General features: G+C 49.2%; 1 protein-coding gene across 1 annotated transcript in view; it reads left to right on the plus strand.

The window, feature by feature from the left end:
- Window positions 1-23202, plus strand: part of XKR6 (XK related 6) — a 318835-nt gene that overhangs the window by 112561 nt on the left and 183072 nt on the right. The window lies entirely within an intron of this gene.

A 23202-nucleotide genomic window follows, 5' to 3' on the forward strand; every position in this document is an offset into this window, starting at 1 on the left:
AATACTGTACAACTGTTAAAGCCACATTTGTGTCGTCATGGATAAATGTGAAAAAAAGTTGAGTGAACAAAGCAACATAGAACATCTACAATACAAAACCATTTAAATAAAATTTTAAAACAAACTATATGTTTATATATATGTGTGTGCATATGAATAAGTATATATCTAGTAAGAATAGTAGAATATGCATGGGAATGATTAACAAAAAATTCAGTATAGTGATTCCTCCAGGAAGGGGAAGATGATGGAGAAGACAGAGATATTTTAACTGCACATTAAGTGATTTATTTCTTGAAAATGGAACTGTGCAAAACGCTAAATTTTGACAAAGCTGAGTGGGTATACATGTGCTCCTTGTAATATTATTACCTTTTACTTATATTCTTGAAATATTTCATTTTTATTTTATTTAGAGACAGGATTTCACTCTGTCACCTAGGCAAAAGTGCAGTAGAACAGTCATAGGTCACTGCAGCCTCGAGCTCCTGGATTTAAGAAATCCTCCTGCCTCAACCTCCCAAGTAGCTGGGACTACAAGCATGCATCAGTACACCCTGCTATTTTTAAAATTTTTTTTTGTATAGGTGGGGTCTTGCTATATTGCCCAGCCTGGTCTCAAACTCCTAGGCTCAAGCAATACTCCCGTTTTGGCCTACTAAAACACTAAGGTTACAGGCGTGAGCCACTGGCCCAGCCTACTTCATTTTTAAAAAGCACTCAACCCCAGCCTGGCGTGAGTGTGTGATAAATATTGCTTTCATCCCGTGCAGTAGGTTTCTAAGGTTTCTTTTTAGCTGACTTGTTGAGTTGCAGTCCCTGCATCTGGCACTCTAGATCAGATAAGGTCTGAACATGCTGGTGGGCCACTTGTGGCCCTCCACTCCCTGGTTTCATTCTAGCTTTATGCTCCAGTGGACCTGATGTTCCAGCTGTAGGGTCCCAGGTCATGTCCTATGCTTTCCTGCCCCTTTGCTTTGGGTTGTGTGGTTTTGTTGGCTCGAATCTCCTGTCCCTTACTCTGACTATATGACACCCCTTTCAAAGCCTACAAAATGTCACTCCATCAATCCATCCATCATGCATTTATCGGGCATCTTCTATGTGCAGGGCACATACAGCCTACCCTGATTTGCCCTGCCACAAATAATCACACCTTTCACAAAATCACATATTGCCTTATACCTCTAACATGGAATTGATCACATTAAAGTTCACTTAATCTTGCTAGGCTAGGCATTGTAGGGCAGATACCATTCTATTCTATTTTAATGCCTTGCACTTACAGGAGCTCATTAAATATTGGCTGAAGAAATAAATGAGTCTCAGATTGCATGTCTAGAAAGTTGAAATCAATGTTAAGATTACAGTTTAATCCTTATCACTTGAATCTAAATATTTAGTGTCTTTAGCTCATTGATTTTAATAGGAGTACAATGCACTCCCTCCTGTCTTTGTCACCTAAGGAAGAAAGGAAAGATGTTTGGTCCTACTCTGGCCATTCAACCCTTTCATTTACTGAGAACCTAGACTCCAGTGTGTACTTCAGGTATGATTTTGCCTCTCTAGGGACATTGTGCTTAGTTGGAGACGGAAGACAGTGCCACCAAAAATGAGTAACATGACAAAGCAGCGTGAGATGTGGACCAAATAAATAATGCTGGCATCATGATCTGAAATTGTCCATAATGAAACAGTTTGCTTTATGCTTGACTGTGTAAGACCATAAGGGCGTGTGGGTCAGAATTATCATTTTATGTCCGATTGGGTTTCTGCAAAATCCTTTTTTTGGGAAGGGCTCAAGTAGGTGTTTAACAATATCTCTTTTACATGTAAGCTGATACACAGGTGTGGAATTGAAGATGTCTTCTGATACTACAGTGTTACAGGGTGTGAGCCTGAAATATCTTTCTGACCTGACACTGAATAGAATTTTCTTATCATTTTTTCAAACAGCCATCTGAATTCTTAAAGCTACTAATCTTGTTTGCATCCCTTTCTTCCTACTACATTCCTGGAAAACAGTTTTCAATCTGACAGTGGCAATACTTTATGTTTTCAACAAATCAGTTGCAAATTGTTTGTTTCGATGGTTTGTCCTTATCCAGGTAGGCTCTTTGGAAACTTTGGGTGGATGAGGTCTTTATGCAGACTTCACCCTTTTCAGGACAGAAGTCTCTCCTCTCTGCCTCCTCCCTCTGCTCGAGCATTTCTAGTGATGGAAACTCACTACTTATCATTGGAGATGACCTTTGCATGTGAGATTAGGTGTTCACAGACTGTCTGAAGAATGGGTTGGGCTCTCCCCAGGAAGTTGCTGGATATGTGACTCTAGGATTAGCTAATTCAGTAGCTCAGAGATGACACTGGATGTCCAGTTTCCCTCCATCTTTTTGCTCTGCCATCTTTAGAATGTTAGGCTGGTTCCCTTGGTGGTTGCAAGATGCTTTCATTGTTCCTGGTCATCATTTTGAGACCTGACCATGTCTAGAGGAAGGAGAGGAGGTCTCTTCCTGTATCTCTCTTTAAGAAGGAGGAAACCTTGTCCATAGGCCTCCCAGCCTTCCCCATGTCTCCTTGGCCAAACTTCTTCACGTTGCTGTGCTAAAAGTTAATCCCTGGCCAGAGGAATGGGACTGCTGAGATTGACATGAGCAAATTGGAATTCATCCTGAGCCTGAGGTCAGTGCCCTTCCCCGAGGGGAGGAAAAGAATCAGGATCAGAGTCCTGTTAGCAAGGAAGAAAGGGAGAAGAGCATGTGGACGGTTCACCAACAGTGGAGGCCAAGTGGGATCTTTGCTGGGACAATGGTTGAATGGCTCCTCCAAGGGTAGACTTAGCGATATTTCAACACCAAAGTCTCACACTATGGTGTTACAGGATTGGAGAGGAGGAAAAGAGGTGAGCTACAGAGGAAGACTTGTAGAGTGTACAAGAATTTAGACCCCAAACCAGAGTAGAGCGAGGGCAGGACCAGGGAGAGAGTGCAGAGGGGAGTTCGGGGTTAATTGGTTCCACTCGCCCACACATCAGCCCTGGAAGTAAAGGCAGAGTTTTGTGGGGCCCATCTCAGCTTCCGAGAGACCATGGAGCCACTGCCTGGAGATCGCTAAGAAGGTGGGACTGATCCCTGTGGGACAGGACTGGCCGGGTGACCTCCAGTGCCTCTGTTCTGTTTCGAATATTTCTAGTGTTAAATCTTTTCAGAGGATGCTGGCAGCAGCCTCACCACTGCCTCTATTAGCAGCAGAACAAGCTACTGTGCTTACTTTTCATTTGAAGTCTCCCTTTTCACTGGAGAGGCAGCGGGATCTAGAAAAGAGATAGGATCAGAGTGGGACACTGGAGACTTGGATTATCTTCCTCCCGCTGTTGGGGGTTTACTTTGTAGCTGAGGTAAGTCACTTAACCTCACCGCATCTTTCTAGTGTGTGCAACTTGACTTACTGTTTTTGAAAGCTTTTTATTCTATCTGACATTTTACACTTGTCGGTCTAGGGTTGCCTTCATGTGGGCTGGGCGGGGTGTAGTGTGTTCCTCCCATTAGGAATGATTTTCCATGACTGTGATGATAAAATGACAAGGTGTGAGGCTGATGAGCGTCTCCGTGTTGAAAGCCCACCTCTGCCGAAGGCTGCCATTTATGGATAACAGCAAATAGCACCCACCGTGTGCCGGGCACATCCCCAGCCTGGGCTTTGGGCTGGGTCTCATGAGTCCTTTAATATCCAGAATGTCCTGTAGGTCAGGCCCAGTACAAGCTCTATGTTTGCCTGTAATGTGATTTTCTTTCTCAAATAACTAATTTATATTTAAGCAACTGTTCCTAAACCAGTGAGTTGATGCATTAGCAAGAGTCTGGATCAGGATTATGAATTATACTTGATTATACTTGTTTTTTTAATATATATGTATTTTCTTTTTAAAAAACACATTTGATTTCTGGTCCTATTCTTCCATGAGGGAAAGTGGGCAGCTGGTGGGACCGTGAGAGTGTCCTCAGGGGCACTCGGGCCCCTTGCCAAGGAGGAGACTTTGATTAAGAAGCTTAGAGCTTAAGGGAGTGATTCTCAAATTCTAGTGAGCACAACAGTCTTCCAGGAAGTTGGTGGAAATGCAGATTCCAGGGTCCCACCTGCAGGCATTCTGACTCAGTAGAGTTTCAGCATTTTCAGACTCCTTGAGTGATGCGAGGTAGGGCATCTACAGGCCCTTCCTCTGGCAGCAGTGGCTTCGAGCTGGGGTATGAGGAGGAGGGGGAGAGACTGGCGGAACCAGACCATTGCTGTCCCAGGGCCATGCTGACCGTCTGAAATTGGACTCTTCAGAGGAGAGGCCTATGGGAGGCTTGCCCGATGCTGACCAAGGCAGGGCAGAAGGGAAGCCTCGTGGGAGACCATCCTATGGAGGCATTCTTTCCTGGGCACCACAATGAATAATCTCCTGCTCTGGCGCCCCCCTCTTCCACCAAAGTCCATTCCCCATTCTCCTGCTTCTGACCAAGACTGCTTAGGAGATTGGTATGAGGATTAATGCAGCCCATGCACACACACACAGACATGAACACACACACATACAAGCACACACACCTCTTTCACCTCTGACAAGCATATACTTGGCACTCTCCATGAGCTAGGTCCCCTGCAGGGGGATGTGGGCTCCTTGAGAGCAGCAACCGCACCCCACGGCGTGTGGCACGCAGAGCCGACACTCCAAGGACCCTGTGAGTGAAAGCACGTGCTTCGCCTGTTGCCACAGTTAGAGAGACAATGAGGCTCCCACCTATCATGGGGGCCGCAGAGGTGGATCCGAGAGGGTGATGGGAGGAGGTCTGTGTGGTGCCCACAGAGCTGTGTGCCAACTGCTCTTGGGTGACAAGAAGGGGAGGTAGTGCCTGGGAGGCCAGGGAATGTTGCAAAGGAGGCTGAGGAGGAAGCTAAGGGGGTGAAGGAAGGCTAGCAAAGGCTGGAAGGAGGGTTGATCTGGGAGGTGGGAAACTGTGCAGGTGCACCTGGATGCAGGTGGTTGCAGGGCATTTACCCTGGAGATGGTGGGGCGCCTTGGATGCTGTTCTTCAGCAGATTTCTTTTTGTAGGAGTAAGCCACTGTTTTCATAGGAGCTGACCAACTGCAAGTATGTGGGGAAGACCATCGACAGTAGAGCTCTTTCCTGTCGATTGTGAGTAACCTTTCCCTTCCCTCCAAGCTGGCAGCAGTCCCACCTCCAACATAGAAAAACATGGAGAACCTTCTCTAAGTCTTGGGAAATAGCTAAAATGTTACTGGCAAGTGCTTCTTTCTAGAAGGGAAAAAATAGCTCCCACACATTAACTCTGAAAGCTGAAGTCTGGTAACTTATCTCAAACAGACTTGGACTGAATAAGAAATACACCAGGCTGGTGGGTGGAGCTCTAAATTTACACCTTAATCTCATCATTAAGATCGGATAAGATGTTTCATTAGCGGTAGGTGCTATGTAAATATGAAGTGCTTTCTGAATAAATATTTTCCTTTTTTTTCCTTCCAAAATTAGGAAATGCTCTATGGTAAATAGTGCAATTCTTAGACACAGGAGAGTTTTATTTTAAAATGACGGTATAAATCATATCTGAATTCTGGGAAGTGCTAAGTGATTCAGCCTTAAAGCAATATAGTAGTTTCTATTTGTGCCCTGGAAAGTCAGGCATGGCTGAAATCGTATGTGGCGAATTGCTCAGAATTACCGGGAGCAGTGTACGCAGATGGCGTTCTGACCAGATTTCCAACTCTCTTGGTTTGGTAAATATCAATGGTTGAAGTCATAACCTAATTAGGTCAGTAAGCACTGTTCGTGGATGAACCAAACTGTGGGAAGTCCGATCTGGAAGATACCCAGGCAATCACACAGTGGAACTTAGTGTATCACTGTGGAAACTGAGGCTTAGAGGAAAGTATCCAAAGCCGTGTGGTTGTGGATGGGGCAGAGACAGGGCTGGAAGCCAGGACTTAGTGATTCCCATGTAGGGTCCCTTTTTGTCCAGATGCCCAATGTTTTCCTTTTAATGTTACTTATTATAAAAATAATACAGTATTAAAGGAGTTTTTTTTTTAACGAAACAGCAAACTTGTAATCTATCTCAAGAACTTTATTCATTTCTGCATTTCCTTGGAAAAATTTAAAACATGTAATCATAGTGGGCATACAGTTCCATGTTCTCTTTCTTAATATATTCAAATCACTTCCTGATATGGTGGTGTGCTTTTCACAGTTACTTTTACAGCAGCTTTCCAGAGCTCTTATTCCCGGAGCTCTATGCATTCCCTTCCTGTTGGACACTTAGATCGCTTTCAGATTTGTTTACTTTTACATATAATTCTGAGATAAATATCTTTATGCATTTGGCTTTTTCTCTATGAACTCGTTCCTGTCCTCTCTCCTCATTGAAGCATCCCCAGACCCCCAAGGGGAAACCCAGCCCAGCACTGGTGAAGTTTTGCATTCTGGAGAGGCAAAACTTGAAGCCAGGGAACAGCTCAACGGGGGGTGTAATAAAAAGAGAACCCAGTCCCACATGAGGATGCAGCCACCTGTCAAGTCCCAGGGGCGATCGGCGCGAGGGCGCAGTGGTGACATTCCCTGACAGGTGGCTCCCAGCTGCCTTTCAGTTTGTGCGTCCCCAGAGCTTTCCTTGTAAGCTGGGGAAAATTGCACCATGGGTCGGTGTATGGGGAGGTAGGGGAACAGGAGGCATTCCCATTCCTTCCTCACTCCTGTAAGGCACTTCCAGGGAGTCACTGAACTCCAAGTGGTGTGACTGGGCGAATGTGCTGAGCCACGTGTGTGGTGGATAATGGCAGTGTGCAGAGGAGCCCCACGGGCATTTTGAGGTACCCGGCTCCCGCTGGCCGCGGAGACTCGTAGAGGGAGGCTTGGAGAGTGGCCTAGTTCTGCAGCAGCCCTCGAGTTCCAGGAGAGACTCACAGGATCAGAAACCTCAGGGCAGGAGGATTCTAAAGCACACGGAGTCCTGCCCGCCGCCTGTGCAGAAAGGGCTGGGAGGTGAGGCAGGGAGGAAGCCCTGCCTAGGGCTACCTGGCCGCAGCAGCTATCAAGACGAGAAATAAATACAGAAATAGAAATAATAGAAATACTCGAGGCCACTACCTGGGACTCCACTTTCCTGCTCTTGGGCTCGTCTTCAGTTCCGGAACCATGAGACGTCAGAGTTTCAACATCACTCAGTCTCCTGTTCAGGAGAGTGTTCAAGGAAGGCCCAAAGGCCCAGCCCAGTGGCCAGGCTTTGTCGAACCTGAGCTGTGTCCCAGTCAAAAGGAACTGAGGAAAACCAGGGTCCTAAGGGCAGAAGGGTGACTTTGGGGACTGCTGTTGGGACAGAAGACTCTCGTTTGACTTTCTCCCAGGCTACAGGTTGAATCCCCCATTATTTCAGCTCTGAGATTTACCAGCTGTCTTAACTAAGCCCTTCCAACCTTGACCAACTCTTGCTCCCCTGTTCGTAACGGGGTGCAAAGTGATTGCACATGATATTGAGCCCCACATAGACTTTGGGAGATGTTCCAGACTCCTGGTTCTTAGCAAGATGGTAAAGAGTGGAGCTGGGCTTCAGAGATGCCCCCCGAACAAGTAGGCGAGGACCACCTTTTCTATGTCCAGAGCAGAAATTGGCTCCTTGAATTTCCTCTGCCCAGGTCACGGCTCCTCACCCGATGGCGGCATATTCTGGCAGTGGAAGGAGGTGAGTCTCTGTCTGCAAAGCCTACGCCGCCCTGCTCTGACTGCTAGCTCTCCTCCAACTGGTACTCTTGGCCATGCACTTCCTTCCAGGTCTAGGCGAGAGGGTAGGCAGACAAGAGCATCCTCCGGTGGGAACAGAACCGTGAACCACCCACTGCCTCTCGGGCTGGTTGGCATGCAGTCCCACCTCGAGGGGCAAGGACCATTTTCCTTTGTTGTCTTTGACACAGGCCAAGAGGCAGCAGCTCAAGTGACACCAGGGAAACAGTGGAAATTCCACTGATTCCTAATGAACACTTGCAGAATAAGCCCCTGACTGACTAGTGCACATTAAAGCTTCTCTCTCTCTCTCCACTGAACTGACAGAGACTATTGTTTACATCTCCTTTGATTGTAAGTTTCCCTTTAACTTGATGATCAGAACTTGGAGTCAGAGCCATGGGGAAAGGAGAAAGAGTTCAGGCTGAGTGAAGTTACTGCCCAGGACTTGTCCCGACCTGCTGGTGTGGGAATTTCCTGAGATGGAAGCGCCCCAGGAGAGGAAGCAAGGCAGATGCATTTAATTTCTCGATTAAAGTGAATTAAATGTCCACATTTTGATGTGTGATCAAATCACATTTGAAACACACTGGGCCGAATATATTTGTGATGAACTGCTGTGCAGATAATGAAAATCATTTCAATAAAATTCTCATCCGTGTTAAGACCTTAATCAAGGGATAACCTATTTGACATTGGATAACAGATAACTGTGTAATCTCCCCCTGCAGGAACAGAATCATTCCATTTGAGTGATTAATGCATTAGGAAGCCGAGGTCAAGCTAAAGTTAGAGTCCATCTGCTGGATTTTCCTGGTACCTTCTAGTTTTCCGTGGAAGCAACAGTTTTCAGAGAGGGATTTTAATGCTTTTCTTAAGTATCCTTACTTTTCTCAGAATCTGGCTTTAGCAAAATCATGCCATTTTGAGGTAGACGGCTTCTTGCAGTCCCTACAACAATGTGTTGCTGCTACCTAAAGTTAATGGTTTCACCTTTATTGAAAGTTTCTCAATGGAGGTCTTTGTCCCAAATAACTCCAGACCTTTGAGTTTTCTTCTTGATTCTTTGCCGTTGATATGTCCTGTGAATTTTTTTCTCCTTGTCATACAGATCTTCTTTTGTGATCCACAGTTTTCATGTGTGTACAGTGGAGGTGGTAATAACTCTATTCTCCTCTCCAAAGAGGTTGGCAGCTTCGACAGGCAAACAGTGCCCAGAGAGGCCTGCATAAGCCACAGAGTGGCCAGACCCAGCTTGTCTCTGGTGTTCTTGCATTGTGTCTGAGGGTAGTGTCCTTCTGACTAGGTTACATGCTTCTTTGAGGTGGGGGACCACCTGGCTCCCCCTCCTCCTAGCATAAGCCAGTGCTCAACAAAGACTTCTTGGCCTACTGTCTGGACAGAAGTAGGCTGTGAAGGTGGCTTTGGAGACCACCTGGGGGGCCTGCCCAGACCATCACTGCGATGATGAACTGGGGACAGACTCACAGCAGTGGCAAGTGTTGACTTTACGTCTCCAAAGTTTTGATTATTACTGTCTGCTATTCAGAGAACAAGAAATAGATAAATAGGTAAATTTCTAAGATGAGCCCAATGATCAGATCAGAGGAATTGCAGAAGATATCTCTTTTGACATGTACTGATCTCTTTTTTTTTTTTCCTTCCCCACCCTGTTTCTAAAGCCTGTCCTTTCTTATAAAAAGACACCTCCCTGATTTGGCTTAGGCTGTAGCTTGGACAAATTGTGTGAGAAGAGATCTCTCTGTGTTCATTTGCTTGAAGCTCTCTGATTATGCGGACTTAATGACTGAGGGAGCCCAGGGTGTTCTATTAAGGCAAAGGACCGAAAGTCTGTGTCATCTAAGAAAATTCAAGTGGGCGTTTTTTTTTTTCTTGCTTTCTGAGGTGGGTCTCTGCAAAGAGTTTAGGGAATTGCTCACTTGAAAAATGGACTCATCTCGAGCATGCACCCTTGTTTAGAGGTGTTTGGGGACCTTTTATGATTATTTTATTTTTCAACTTTATTTCTTTGTTTATTTATATATTTATTTATTTATTATTATTATTATTTTTGAGATGAGGTCTCACTCCGTTGCCCAGGTTCGAGTGCAGTGGTACAGTCATGGCTTACTTGCAGCCTCGAATTCCTGGGCTCAGGTGATCCTCCTGCCTCAGCTTTCTGAGTGGCTGGGTCTGCAGGTGCACGCCACCATGCCCAGCTAATTTTTTAAAACTTTTTTGTAGAGATGACATGGGGTCTCCTTATATTGCCCAGGCTGGTCTCAAACTCCTGGCCTTAAGCAATCTTGCCATACTGGCCTCCCAAAGTGCTAGAATAAGAGGCATGAGCCACCGTGCCTGGCCCCTTATTGGTTTATCATAACAATGTTACCTGGTCTTTCTAACACAATTCCAAGAAGTATATAAAGCAAAACCAATATTCTTCCTGGCCCCTTTTCCTGATTCCAGTTCCTTCTTCCCCTTCCAGAGGCGACAGCTACTAACAATTGGTGCAATGTAGACTTCCAGATGGTCTTATATGGATGCTTCATCAAAACCATATGCAGATAGACATATTTTATTTTACAAAAATGGGATAATAGTCACTATATTGTTCTGCAACTTGCTTTATCCACTGTGGACATTTCTTAAGTCAGAAATAGAATTCTGCTTCTTTATTTTTAAAAGCTGCACTTATTCTATTGTTCAGCATACTTTAATGCACCAAAATATGTTCATTTCTTCCCCAATTGATACAGTTAGGTCATCTCTCATTCCCTGCCTCTGGCACACACACTGCCTCTTGCCATTGCAGACAAGCCAGGAGACACACACAGAGCTGTGCCCCCCTGGTGTCTCCTGCCCAGAGGCCACTTTTTCATGGGAAGAAGGAGGTGTTTCCTCCCTGGGAGCAGGTGGCTAGGGATCTGTTCTGTGTCCTCCTACACAGCCTTCTGCCTAGGAGGGGCAGAATTCAGGCTGCAGAAGGGTTGGGGTTCTTATCGCCCTGCAGCACCCTGTTCCTCTGGTCTTGCTCCTTCTTCCTCGCCCCAGAGTGGTCCTGATATGACCCAGGTCCCCTTTGCCTTGGCCATTGGAAGTTGTGTTTGGCCATCAGCCTAAGTTGGCTGAAATTGACAGCTCATGACGATGAGGCCTCTGGCCCCTCTTGGGAGGCCTTGCTTGCCATGGGAGGGGATGTCCGCTCTGCTCCTATGGTGCTGAGACTGGAGGCCTGTGGGGCTGGATGGGTTGGCGTCAGTGTCCTCTCTCGTCATTCTGGGCCTACCCAGAATTTCCTAACGGGCACTCAAGGCCAACTGCTAGCAGCTTCCTGGACTGCTGCTGAGCCCAGCCTTCGCCCTGTCATGGAGGGCCTCCATCAAGCACCCTCTTGTCTTGAGACTCGCGGGAAGGGAGCCACAACCCTCAGGCCCTGTCAAGGCTGTCACTCTCACACCCCATTGTACTTCCTTCCCCAAATCCTCCCTTCCTTAGGACTCAAGGATTCACCAGTGACCTCAAGGTTCCTGGTAGATGGGAAGGAGCCTTCCCTCACGTGCGGTCAGCAGCACGTGGAATAGTGGGGAACACACAGGCAGAATGGCAGACGGCACCTGAGTGTGGATCCCAGCACCAGTATTTAAAAGCTGTGTGTTCTTGGACAAGTGGCAGGAGCTCTCTGGGTCTCATTTCTCTGTAAGACAACCTCCGTTAGACTCATGGTGCCAACTGAAGTTGACAATGTCGATAAAGTCTCGGGGCACACAGTGAGAAATTCAATAAGTGTCAGTTCTTCTTTCCCTCTGGAATTCCTTCCCCTACTTCATCCTTCCAAATGAAATTTTAAAAATAGGCCTGTCTTCCCAGTAGACTCCATGAGACTGAATAAATCCTAGAGTCAGGCACCAAGAGAGGCTGCCGAGTATGTTTCCCCAGAGGGCTTTAACAGCGCCACTGTCTGAAGTGGTTTGGGGTCAGGCTCAAGGTGAGCATTGAGGTCCTTCCACGGAGGGTCAGTGCTTGTCAGGTCTGCCCACCCAGAACCTCCCCTGCCCAGCAGGGCCAGCCTGGCGGCCAGTGCAGGTAGACACCGGGAGGCTTCTCCCGGATTGAGCCTCTCTTCTGTGGATCCCCTGGGTCCCCGGTCTGATGAGCGTGCCAGGGTCCCCCTCTTGTGACTGCACCAGCAGCACACTCCATTTGTGCTGACACAGATTGGAGCGGTTGCCATGGGGACCAGAATCTGTGCCCAGATGCATTCTTGCAGCTGGGAAGACAGGATGGGACTCCTCCCAGAGAAGCTGAAGGGTTCCCACTTAATAAGAGGGAGCAGGGCGGGGAAACAGCCACAGGCTCCTTCCTCAGCTGTTCAGCAGCTTCAGCTAAAGGAGACCAAAGGGAGTCCAGGCCTCGAGGGTCACCTCCTCCTGGAGATTTATGGGGCCCAGTCTGGTACACAGTGAAGCGTCAGGCCTTTGCCTGACCCTGAGCCACCAGCTTCCTCCCACGCCCTCCTCCTTGAGTGAGGTGCATGTAGAGAGGAAGTGTTCGCTGAGGGCCACAGTCTCATACTCAAAGTGCCTGAGACTCCACATAAGGGAGGTGACCTCACAGAGCCCCCCATTGTGCAGGCCCTGGGAGCCCAGGACCCCCTGTGACCCTGCAGCCACTCCCAGGAGGGGCCGTGAGTGTCCACACTTTCTGGATGGGACTTGAAAAAATGAAATGAGTCTCCCAAGGCCACACAGGGAAAGAGGCCACGCTGAGGCTTTGGACCCCAAAGCCACTGCACTCTGCTGCTTGGGTTTCCCGGCAGCTGGACCCAATGCTCTATGCTTGTGGTTTTTCTTAGAGACAGGGTCTTGCTCTTTTGCCCAGGCTGGAGGACAGTGGTGTGATCATAGCTCACTGTAGCCTCAAACTCCTAAGCTCAAGTGATCCTCCTGCCTCAGCCTCTTGAGTAGCCGGGACTACAGGCATGTGCCACCATGCCCAGCTAATTTTAATTTTTTTGTAGAGATGGTGGTCTTACTGTGTTTCCTAGGCTTGTCTCAAACACCTGGGCTCAAGCAATCCTCATGCCTCAGCCTCCAAAGTGCTGGGATTACACGCATGAGCCACCACGCTCAGCCAGCTCTCCATGCTTTGAATGGACGAAGGAATCAAACTATTACTTGTAAAGGCCTGAAGTTTCTTGTCCTTGGGATTCAAGGTAGCAGTGGGCATGGGACTGCCTGTCCTCTGTGGGCCCAGAGTTGGCCAGGCCACGCCAAGGAGGCTGGCATCGCTTCCTGCGCTGGCTGAGGCCCCGGATCCTGGCTGGACTCGGCTGGACCCTTCCTTACTGTCCCCTGTGGCTTTCTTCGGGGCCTGCCCTGTGCTGGGGGCGCTTTGCTATTGTGTCATTATTAGGTATTGGCATCAATGTATAGGTTAGAAAATTGAAATTTAGAGACATGAAGGAGGCTGAGGTCGCACAGCTCGCGAGACTCTCACCTAGTCCCTGGCCTGACTGCAGTCTGTGGGTTCTTCTAGTGTCTCATGGCGTCACTGCTCCTCTGCTGATGGGGTAAGGGTCAGGCTGGGACCTAATAGGCAGGAAATATGGATTCAAGTCACGATCGTAAAATATGGTAAAATATGCATAATATAAAATCTACAATCGTAACCAATTTTAAGTGCACGGTTGAGTCGTGTTAAGAACATTCACTTTGTTGTGCAACCATCACCACCATCCATCTCCAGAACTTTATCATTGTGTAAAACTAAAAATCCACACCCATTAAACAGCACCTCCCCATTCCCCTTTCCCTCAGCCCCTGGCAACCCCCATTCTACTTTCTGCCTCTACAAATCTGACTCCTCTAGGGACCTCATATAAGAAGAATCATATAGTATTTGTCATTTTGTGACGGGCTCGTTTGTTTTAGCATAATATCATCAAGGTTCGCCCATGTGGTAATGTGTGCCAGAATTTCCTTCCTTTTTATGGCTGAATAATATTGCAGTGTATGGACCATGTTGGGTTTCTCCATTCATGTGTCAAGCGACACTGGGGCTGCTTCCATCTTTTGGGTATTGAGAATCATGCAGCTGTGAGCACAGAGCACAGATATCTCCTCAAGTTACTTTTTTTTAGGTGGGGGGGGACAGAGTCTCGCTATGTTGCCCAGGCTGGAGTGTAATGCTGTGATCTCAGCTCACTGCAACCTCTGCCCCTTAGGTTCAAGTGATTCTCCTGCCTCAGCCTCACGAGTAGCTGGGACTACAGGTGCTCACCACCATACCCAGCTAATTTTTGTATTTTTAATGGAGGTGGGGTTGGCCAGGTTGGTCTCAAACTCCTGACTTCATGATCCACCCACCTCAGCCTCCCAAAGTGCTGGGATTACAGATATGAGCCACCGAACCTGGCCAAGTTACTTTTTTGAATCAATAAATTGAGGACAATAGTACTTACTCCATCCACCTGCCAGATTGCTGTGAGGACTGAGTTGTGCATATGGCTGGAGGTGCTTTATGCTTAGGGTAGGGGTCAAGATAGTCTTTCCTGTCATCAACCTGGGCTGGGAGGAGTCAGCTTTTGCCAAGAGGAATCAAGCACCTACTGGCTGTTTCTGGGAACACTTTCCTCAATCCCCAACCCTGGAAGGAGCTTCACTGACAGAATAGAAACTGACTTGGACATAGTAAACAGATTGCTTGGAGGGCAGAGTGAGCAAAGCCCAGGCTCTTTGTTGGTGCCCCATCTGCTTACTTCCTGAGTAGGACCAATCAAGGGGACTAGGCTCAGATTTCTCACTGAAGGACTGTGGCATCTTGTAGACAACCACCCTTTTTCTCCCCAGAGTTCAAGCCATGGCAGGGTTCCTGTGCTCCCCACCCCATACATGATGGGCTCCTTATGGGAGTCTCTGCAGGGTGGGGGCAGCATCCTCTTCCCTCCCCACCTGCACCAGTGCCCCAGCCTCCAGGGAGGGTGCCACCAGTCAAGTCCTGTGGGCCATTCAGAGCTTCTCCTCTTCCCAGGCTCTGCTCTGAGTCCTGAGCTGCTCTGCTGCCCCATGGGGACACTGCAGAGGTTTCCACTGCCCTAGAGCAGCTTTTCCCAGGGCTCTGCCACTCTGCTTCCCTCATCCTGGGTCTCAGTGCTGTTTTGCTCATCCTGCTCCCAGAGGGCAGCTGCCCACAGATGCTCCAGCATGAGAACTTCATTCAGCGACAGTTTGTGATCCTCTCACATAGGTCCAGTGTGCAGCCTCTACTTTGGAACCCCAAAGCACCTGGGCCCACCTGACTGGTAGCACATTCCACTTTGCCATCTCTCTGCCCGTCTCCCCCCCTGGACTGTGCGCTTCCTGGGGCAGGGGTGATGTCTCCAGTGCCTGGCTTTGCTCTGGTACGTACCAAGTGCTCAGAGAATGTTTGTTGATGGAATGAGGGAGTCCCCTACTAGACATATGTTCGAGGGATGGACCTGTGATTCCATAATCACCTCCATTTCTTTCTTCATCGCCACATCCAGCATAGTGTCTGGTATCTGGCCAGTGCCCAGGAAATGATTGATTGAATAAATGAATGAAACATGAGGCCGGAGCCTCCATGAGCTCTGGGCAGGGCTGGGCAGTCTTGCAGGGTGGATCTTGCTGGTGCATCGTTAGTGTCACTAGCTCAACACTTACCACAGTGACCCGGCAGTGGCCATGGGGCCATGTGGGGGCTCCCAAGACAGAGGAGACCCAAGGCCGGGAAATGGCATAGGAGACAGAGGGAGTGCAAATTCTGCAGTTCCCTGTGGCCTGGCTCCTTCCTTTCTGCTCCTGCTGCAGCAGACAGAGCAGCCCCATCGCTGGGGCCATGAACCTCGGAGAAATACTCAGATTCCCTGTTGCTCTAAGAACAGGCTCAAAGCTGCTTCTTTGAAGATCTTAGCTTTCTGCTCAAAAGCCTTCAGCAACTAAAAGTCTGCAATTCCTAGTCTTCCGCGATGTCCCCCAAATTTCTCTCTATGCTTTTTTTTCTTTTTTCAATTCTCTTCTTCAAACCAGCCGAACAGAATGCCGGGTGTTCTCTGTGTGTCTGACTCATTTCCTGGCGGCATTCTGGATTCCACTGCCTGGACTCCCAGCCCACTGAGTGGGTAGGGAAGCCCTGGGTCACCTGCCCAGATTGAACAGTCGGCCTCAAGGGCTTTCACTTTATTCTGGAATGGGTCCCTGTCTGTCTGTTTGTTTTTCACTGGCCCCTTTCTGTCTGCCAAAGGCCAGCAGAACAAGCTTCTTGGCAAGGCTTCCTGCTTCTTAATCCATTTTCACAACCTGTGATTGAACTACATGTGGTGCAGTTATCAGAATTTAGTGACACCTTTTAATTCTCTATTATTGATGAGAAGTTTTGGTCTGGAAAGGAAAACTGGCTTTGGGATTGATTTTCATCAGTTTAATTCATCTTCAGTATTGGTCAGTGCATATGTTACAGCGAAAGACTAAATCTGGGCTGTTTTAGAGGAACAGGGAATGTTATTACCAGAGTGTCCAGGTTTGGGGCATTGTCCCAGGACTGTTGACGCCTTAGGCATGTCTCAGTCTGCCTTGTTTGCCAGTCCTTCATATACAGGTCGTCTTCTCCTCCAAAGACTGTGAGGTCTTTGGAGGCACAATGCATCTCTGAAATAAAGTAACCCCCAAAGACCCAATGCAGTTCCTAGCACATAGGTGACCCTCTGCCAGTGTTGGCTTAAGCGCGGTCTCCAGAGTTCATTACAGCCCTTAATTATTGTGCATCAGGAGGGATCCCAATACTCAAATCATACAAGGACACATGGATTCCACAGGGACTTGGATTTTGGGAAAGGTGACGATATCAATCAGACAAGCTAATGAATGATTTACTTTCTCAGGAAAATATAGACAGGACCCTAAGTCTGGAATGTGCTAATCACAGGGTCCTTTAGCATGTGGCGGCAACTTTTTGTTTGTTTTTGAGATGGAGTTTCGCTCTGTGGCCCAGGCTAGAGTACAGAGGCGTGATCTTGGCTCACTGCACCCTCCACCTCCCAGGTTCAAGCAATTGTCCTGCCTCTGCCTCGAGAGTAGCTGGGATTACAGGCGCCGGCCACCACGCCCGGCTAATTTTTGTATTTTTAGTAGAGATGGGGTTTCACCATGTTGGCCAGGCTGGTCTCAAACCCCTGACCTCAAGTGATCCACCTGCCTTGGCCTCCCAAGTGCTGGGATTATAGGCTTGACTACCATGCCTGGCCTGGCGTGTGGGGGCAACTTTGGCAGGCAGCCTCAGGCACAGTTCAGACACTGTGGTTACACCTGTTTTGCCCTCTGACCACCAGTGTACCCCCACCCTGACACAAGTGTGGTTGCCTGGTAGGGGTGGCCCGCACCTTCTCTACCCAGAGTCCCAGGGGCATGGAGTTCTCTCCCTTCTCTCTCCACTCAACATGAGACCTGTGGACTTGGGGCTTCACCAGTGCAAGATGCATGACCTTGGGCAAGTCTCATAACCTTGTGTAAGCCTGCACATCCCCTTGTGCAATGTGGATGTTGAGAGGAGCTCTGCTGTCTCTCCAGCAGAACTTACCAAAACAGAGAGGGGGTGGAGCCCTGCTGTCTCTCCAGCAGAACTTACCAAAACAGAGAGGGGGTGGAGCCCTGCTGTCTCTCCAGCAGACCTTACCAAAACAGAGAGGGGGTGGAGCCCTGCTGTCTCTCCAGCAGACCTTACCAAAACAGAGAGGGGGCGGAGCCCTGCTGTCTCTCCAGCAGACTTTACCAAAACAGAGAGGGGGTGGAGCTGAGAGGACGGTATTGGCCGTACAGGTGATTTCTCATCACTGATGTGGGTTGACTGTTCGGTGCCAGAGGGTTAACTAGAGATGTGGTCACCACAGAGAGCTTGCTCCTCTGGGAAACAGTCAAACCACACACTGGCTTTTGGACACACTGTGTTAAAAAAATTGGGTGTTTTCTATGTATTTATCTTGACTGTGTGTTTGTATATTATTCTGGACTTCGAGTTCTTTGGAGGTCTATATATGATCTGATTTTCTTGGTGTAGTGCATATATTCAGAGGACACAGTATTAGGAAAGGAAGGGTGAATGCCCAGTGATATGAACAGAGAGGACTTTCACTTGGATTATTGCCCAGTGGGGAGAGGGTGCTGGGCCACCTTACATCACTTTCTTGGATCCCAGCCTGACCTTGGGCCTCGTATTCATTTGCTAAGACTATTATAACAAACATCATAGACTGGGGGTTCATAGACTTGGGGCTCATAGGCTCGGGGCTCATAGACTTGGGGCTCATAGGCTCGGGGCTCATAGACTGGGGGCTCATAGGCTCGGGGCTCATAGACTCGGGGTTCATAGACTGGGGGTTCATAGACTCGGGGCTCATAGACTGGGGGTTCACAGACTCAGGGCTCATAGACTGGGGGTTCACAGACTCGGGGCTCATAGACTTGGGGCTTATAGACTGGGGGTTCATAGACTTGGGGCTCATAGACTCGGGGCTCATAGACTCGGGGCTCACAGACTCGGGGCTCATAGACTCGGGGCTCACAGACTTGGGGCTCACAGACTCAGGGCTCATAGACTCGGGGCTCATAGACTGGGGGTTCATAGACTGGGGGTTCATAAACTCGGGGCTCATAGACTTGGGGTTCATAGACTGGGGGTTCATAGACTCGGGGCTCTTAGACTCGGGGCTCACAGACTGGGGGCTCATAGACTCGGGGCTCATAGACTCGGGGCTCATAGGGGCTCATAGACTCGGGGCTCATAGACTCGGGGCTCATAGACTGGGGCTCATAGACTCGGGGCTCACAGACTCGGGGCTCATAGACTCGGGGCTCACAGACTCAGGGCTCATAAACTTGGGGTTCATAGACTCGGGGCTCATAGAGTCGGGCTTATAGACTCGCAGCTTCCACAGCAGACATTTACTGTCTCACAGTTCCCGAGAGCGGAAGTCCTAAGTCCAGGTGCCAGCAGGCTTCCTGGAAGCGTCACTGCTTGGCTTGCAGACACCTGCCTTCTCCCCGTGTCCTCACATAGTCATCCCTCTGTGAGTCTGTGTCCTAATCTCCTCTCCAAGAGAACACTAGTTATATTGGATCAGGGCCCACCCATACGACCTCATTTTAGACCTTTAAGACCCCATCTCCAAATACAGTCACATTCTCGGTTACTGGGGGTAGGACTTCCACTCTGAATTCAGGGAGTACCAAATTCTGCCCACAACAGGCCTCATCCTCATCATATTAATATTTCTTCAGTGGCTGGGTGCAGTGGCTCACATCTGTAATCCCAGCACTTTGGGAGGCCGAGACAGGTGGTTCACTTGAGGTCAGGAGTTCGAGAGCAGCCTGGCCAACATGGTGAAACCCCGTCTCTACTGAAAACACAAAAAACTAGACAGGCATGGTGGCACGCGCCTGTAATCCTAGCTACTTTGGAGACTGAGGCATGAGAATCGCTTGAACCCGAGAGGTGGAGGTTGCAGTGAGCTGAGATCATGCCATTGCACTCCAGCCTGGGCAACAATAGCGAAACTTCATCTCAAAAAAAATCTTTTTTCTTTAGTACCTCCAGGGCCCTAAATGCTGAGCAATGACCACACGCCCGTGAGGAAGCTGTGCCTAGGCTCTGAGACCTCACATCACCTCACTGCTTTGCCCACCCAGGGCCCAGCTTTGAGAATGTGATATGAGTATTCATTAACAAACATTTGCTTTGTTCACGACCGTGTTCCAGTGAATGAGATGAACTGGCCAGGAGGAGATGGCCAACCCTCTGTGTCACCACAGCCATACCCCCTGTGTGCCAGTGACTATGTAGCTTCTTGGGATAGCACCCCAAGGATGGGTTGGTTGATTTGTTCATTCATTCCTTGATATTCTTACCTGCCATGTCCTCTTGGTCTGGTGGGTTCAGCAGGAGGAATGAGGGGCAGCGGGCAGGAAGGCAGAAGGCCTCCATCTTGATCCTTGGTTTTCCAATAAGCTGGGAGATCTTGGGCAAGTCACCTAATTATTGATTCACGATCTCTAAATCAGGAAGCCTTTTCTACTTTGCCTCCTATGTAAGGATTTCATGAAGCTCAAGTGGAATCATGTGTATAAAAATGTTTTATAAACTGTGAAGTGCTATGTAAATGTGAGGAATCATTACATTCACATTTTTATCCCATTTGACCTCCTGCTATTTTGCCCATTGGGATCTACTAGTGAGGCGCTGGCATATTTCAAGATGGAACCAGCCTAAAGACTAGCTTTAGGGAGAGCCTGCTCACTCATTACCTGGTTTTCTGTTTCTTTATTTTGCGTTGCTTTTTAACCACCACCACCGCAACTTGCCCCTCTCTGGTCTTCTCCTCCTACCCCAAAATAGGTCCTAAACCCTCAAAGTTTCTGGTTCTTGACTACATATGTGAAATCTAGCAAAAATATTCCTTTAGAGTCACTGAGGAAATATTTGTTTCAGTGACGTGTACTGATACAAACCCAGCCTCCCTCTTTTACCTAAACCTCTCGGCAGGGATTGATGAGGCATGGATGAATAACGTCCATGTTCTACAAAATCATAAACCAAGACGCAGGGCGAATACATGAGTGGTGACAGTCCTGGAGACTATGGGGATTGTCACTGCCCTGAGGGTCTTCTTTCTATTTCTCCCACATCTGTGTTGCCAGGACTCCCATGTCCAGAACCCGGAAGCCGAAGCTGTGGGGCCGGGGGAAGGAAGAGTTCTGCTTAATTCATGGGTCAGCTTCAGAAGATCCCTTTAGGACACACTGGGAAACGCCTGCAGAAGGGCGGAAGTCACGAAGCAGCCTGGCCTGTATTGACTAATCCTTGGGTCAATATCAACGCCCTCCTGAGAACACTAAAATACCCAAGGTTGACTCAGATAGTTTTTCCCTGATGTGTTCCTGGAAGCTGTCCTGTCACAAAGCTTAGCCTGCCAGTGAGTCTGGGCCACACCGCATGCTACATCCCCTTCTTGGAAATCCAGTTGCACAATAGTACGTTGAAGGCTCTGGAGGCTCTGCAGTAAAGAAATCTTGACCCCTGGACTCTCTTGCACCTATGTTCCCCTCTCCCTCTTTATTCTGTTTGCTTATTGATCCTCTCTGGAGCCCTGTTCTGGAAATGTTAGTGGGTTGATGGCACTCTAGGGCGCTTTCTTTTACGCTCAGCTTGGGGGCAGGGGAAGATGGCACTTGGGGTTAGGGTTACTGCTCTTAGATGACCCATCATGAGGGTCATCAGAGGAAGTGGAGGAGGAGAGCAGGCAGGGGGTACAGCCGTGTGAGCTGAAGACTGTATGGGGGTACAGCCATGTGAGCTGAAGCCTGTATGGGGGTACAGCCGTGTGAGCTGAAGCCTGTATGGGGGTACAGCCGTGTGAGCTGAAGCCTGTATGGGGGTACAGCCGTGTGAGCTGAAGCCCGTATGACCCCGAGGTCTCGCAACACCGGCCCTGGCCCGGCTCCAGGGAGGGCCTTTCAGGAGAGGTGCTGCGGGTGGAGTCAGGGGAGACCGGGAGAGCTGGCATCCTCTGGTGGGGGATGGACCGGGGGGCTGCTTCTGCTTCAGAGTGAGAAAGAACCCCAGGGCTCCTGGGAGGCAGAGGGCCAGAGTGGGTCCCTCCAAATGTAGATTTTTTTTTTTTTTGGCATATCCTTTCAGGTTAGAGAGGGGAACCTGCCTGCCTCATCAAAGACGGTGGGGCCTCTACTCTTTATCCCATTAAGGAGGATCCTAGGGCCGTGTTTCTGGGCTGAGCTGCCCCACTTGGTGGCAGTGATTGTGGTATTGGTCTCAGCTCTGCTGATGGGGCAAGACTGGGGGAAGGGAAAATGTGGAAGGCCCGGTAATCACTCTTGTAAGCTAGCCGCAATCAGGGCCCCGAGGTTGGGCTGGCCATGGAGCAGTGGGAGAACTGCCCCATTGAAAAGGAGCAGCCTGGGGAGGGGCAGGTGGGAGAATGTAGGTGCAGGAGTGGATTTGGATCAAGGGAGGAGATTCTGCCTGATGGGTACCTTTCTGAAGGAAGAAATCAGTTATGACCAGTTCAGCAGGCACCAAGGGGGCAGGGCCCACATTGGCCAGGGGTGGGCTGTTTGCTGGTGGGAGTCCATGTGGGTGTCACACCATCAGTGTCCAGCTGGCTGGGTTGGCTGCAGCTCCTGTAGGAGCGTGTGTTCCTGGGAAGCCTCTCTCTGGGGAAAGGCGGGGTGGGCAGGCTGTGTGCAGAGGAGAAAGCCATGCTGCCCATGTCCATACAGCTGTGTGGGCACCAGGACCTGCCGAGATGCCACCCCAGGCTCCCTGAAGCAGCAGCTTTCTGCAGAAGAGACAGGGAGGAGAAAGCATTGTGCAGACAGGGAGCAGCAGGCAGGGAAAAGAAGGGATTTTAGTAGGTGGCAGGGCAAAGAGGGCAAGAAAAAAATGGGAAGTGGCTCAAGAAGTGTCAGGGTCCCAAACATCTGTGTCAGGACACTAATGGCATTTGGGCAGGACAGTCCTTCATGGAGGGGACCGTTGCTCACTGAGAGATGTTCAGCCTGCCCAGCCCCCACCCACTGTATCCCAGGGATGCCCTTACTCATCAAGATGACCATAGCCGCCCCCAGGCTGCCTCTAGAGGAAGTGGTCACCAAGGCCCCCTTATCTCCGATGGTCTGAGATGATGGAGCTGGGAGGGGCCTTGGGAGCGTGAGGACAGCCACTGGGCACTCAGCCTCCAACAGTAGGGCCACAAAGAGCAGATGGGCTGGGAGAGGCTGTTGAAGGGGCGTTTTTCCCTAAATCAACAAACTGCTATTGAGTCAGGTGCTGAGGCTGGCCCTGGAGACAGGAGGAAAAGTCAAATGTGACCCTGAACCCCAGGGAGCTCAGAATCCAGCAGGAGAGGTGGGCGAGCAACAGCAATCACCCCACGTTCACTCACTATGCAGACGGATGAGGCCATCCCATCACTGCATTACCCAGTGAGCATGGGTGCGTCTGCAGTCATGGGGAGACCCCCAGGCTCAGTGATGCAACCCCAGAACAGTCCTGTGTTCCAGCTGGCAGATGGGGCAAAAAGTGTGGGGAGGCACATCCACCTCTGAAACGCCTGCTCTTAGAAGTGGCGGAGACTCCTCTCCCCATTCTCTGGACCTGCCGTGTGGCCACATCTAGCTTCAGGGAGTTTGGGGAGGGGGCCCGGAAAGAAGAGGAAACTGGCTGTGGGCACACACCAACCACCTGTCTCGACTCCCCTCAGTTGGTAACAGGAAGAGAAGCAGCACTGTGGGTGGATTTTTCACCTGGAGAATCTTTACCTTTCAAAAAATGTCTATTATCGCTTGGCCCATGCTAAGATAAATAATATTTCACTGTCAGACATAGTCAATAACCA

The sequence above is a fragment of the Hylobates moloch genome, unplaced genomic scaffold, assembly GCF_009828535.3.
Source record: "Hylobates moloch isolate HMO894 unplaced genomic scaffold, HMol_V3 SCAFFOLD_8, whole genome shotgun sequence".
Classification (NCBI taxonomy): domain Eukaryota; kingdom Metazoa; phylum Chordata; class Mammalia; order Primates; family Hylobatidae; genus Hylobates; species Hylobates moloch.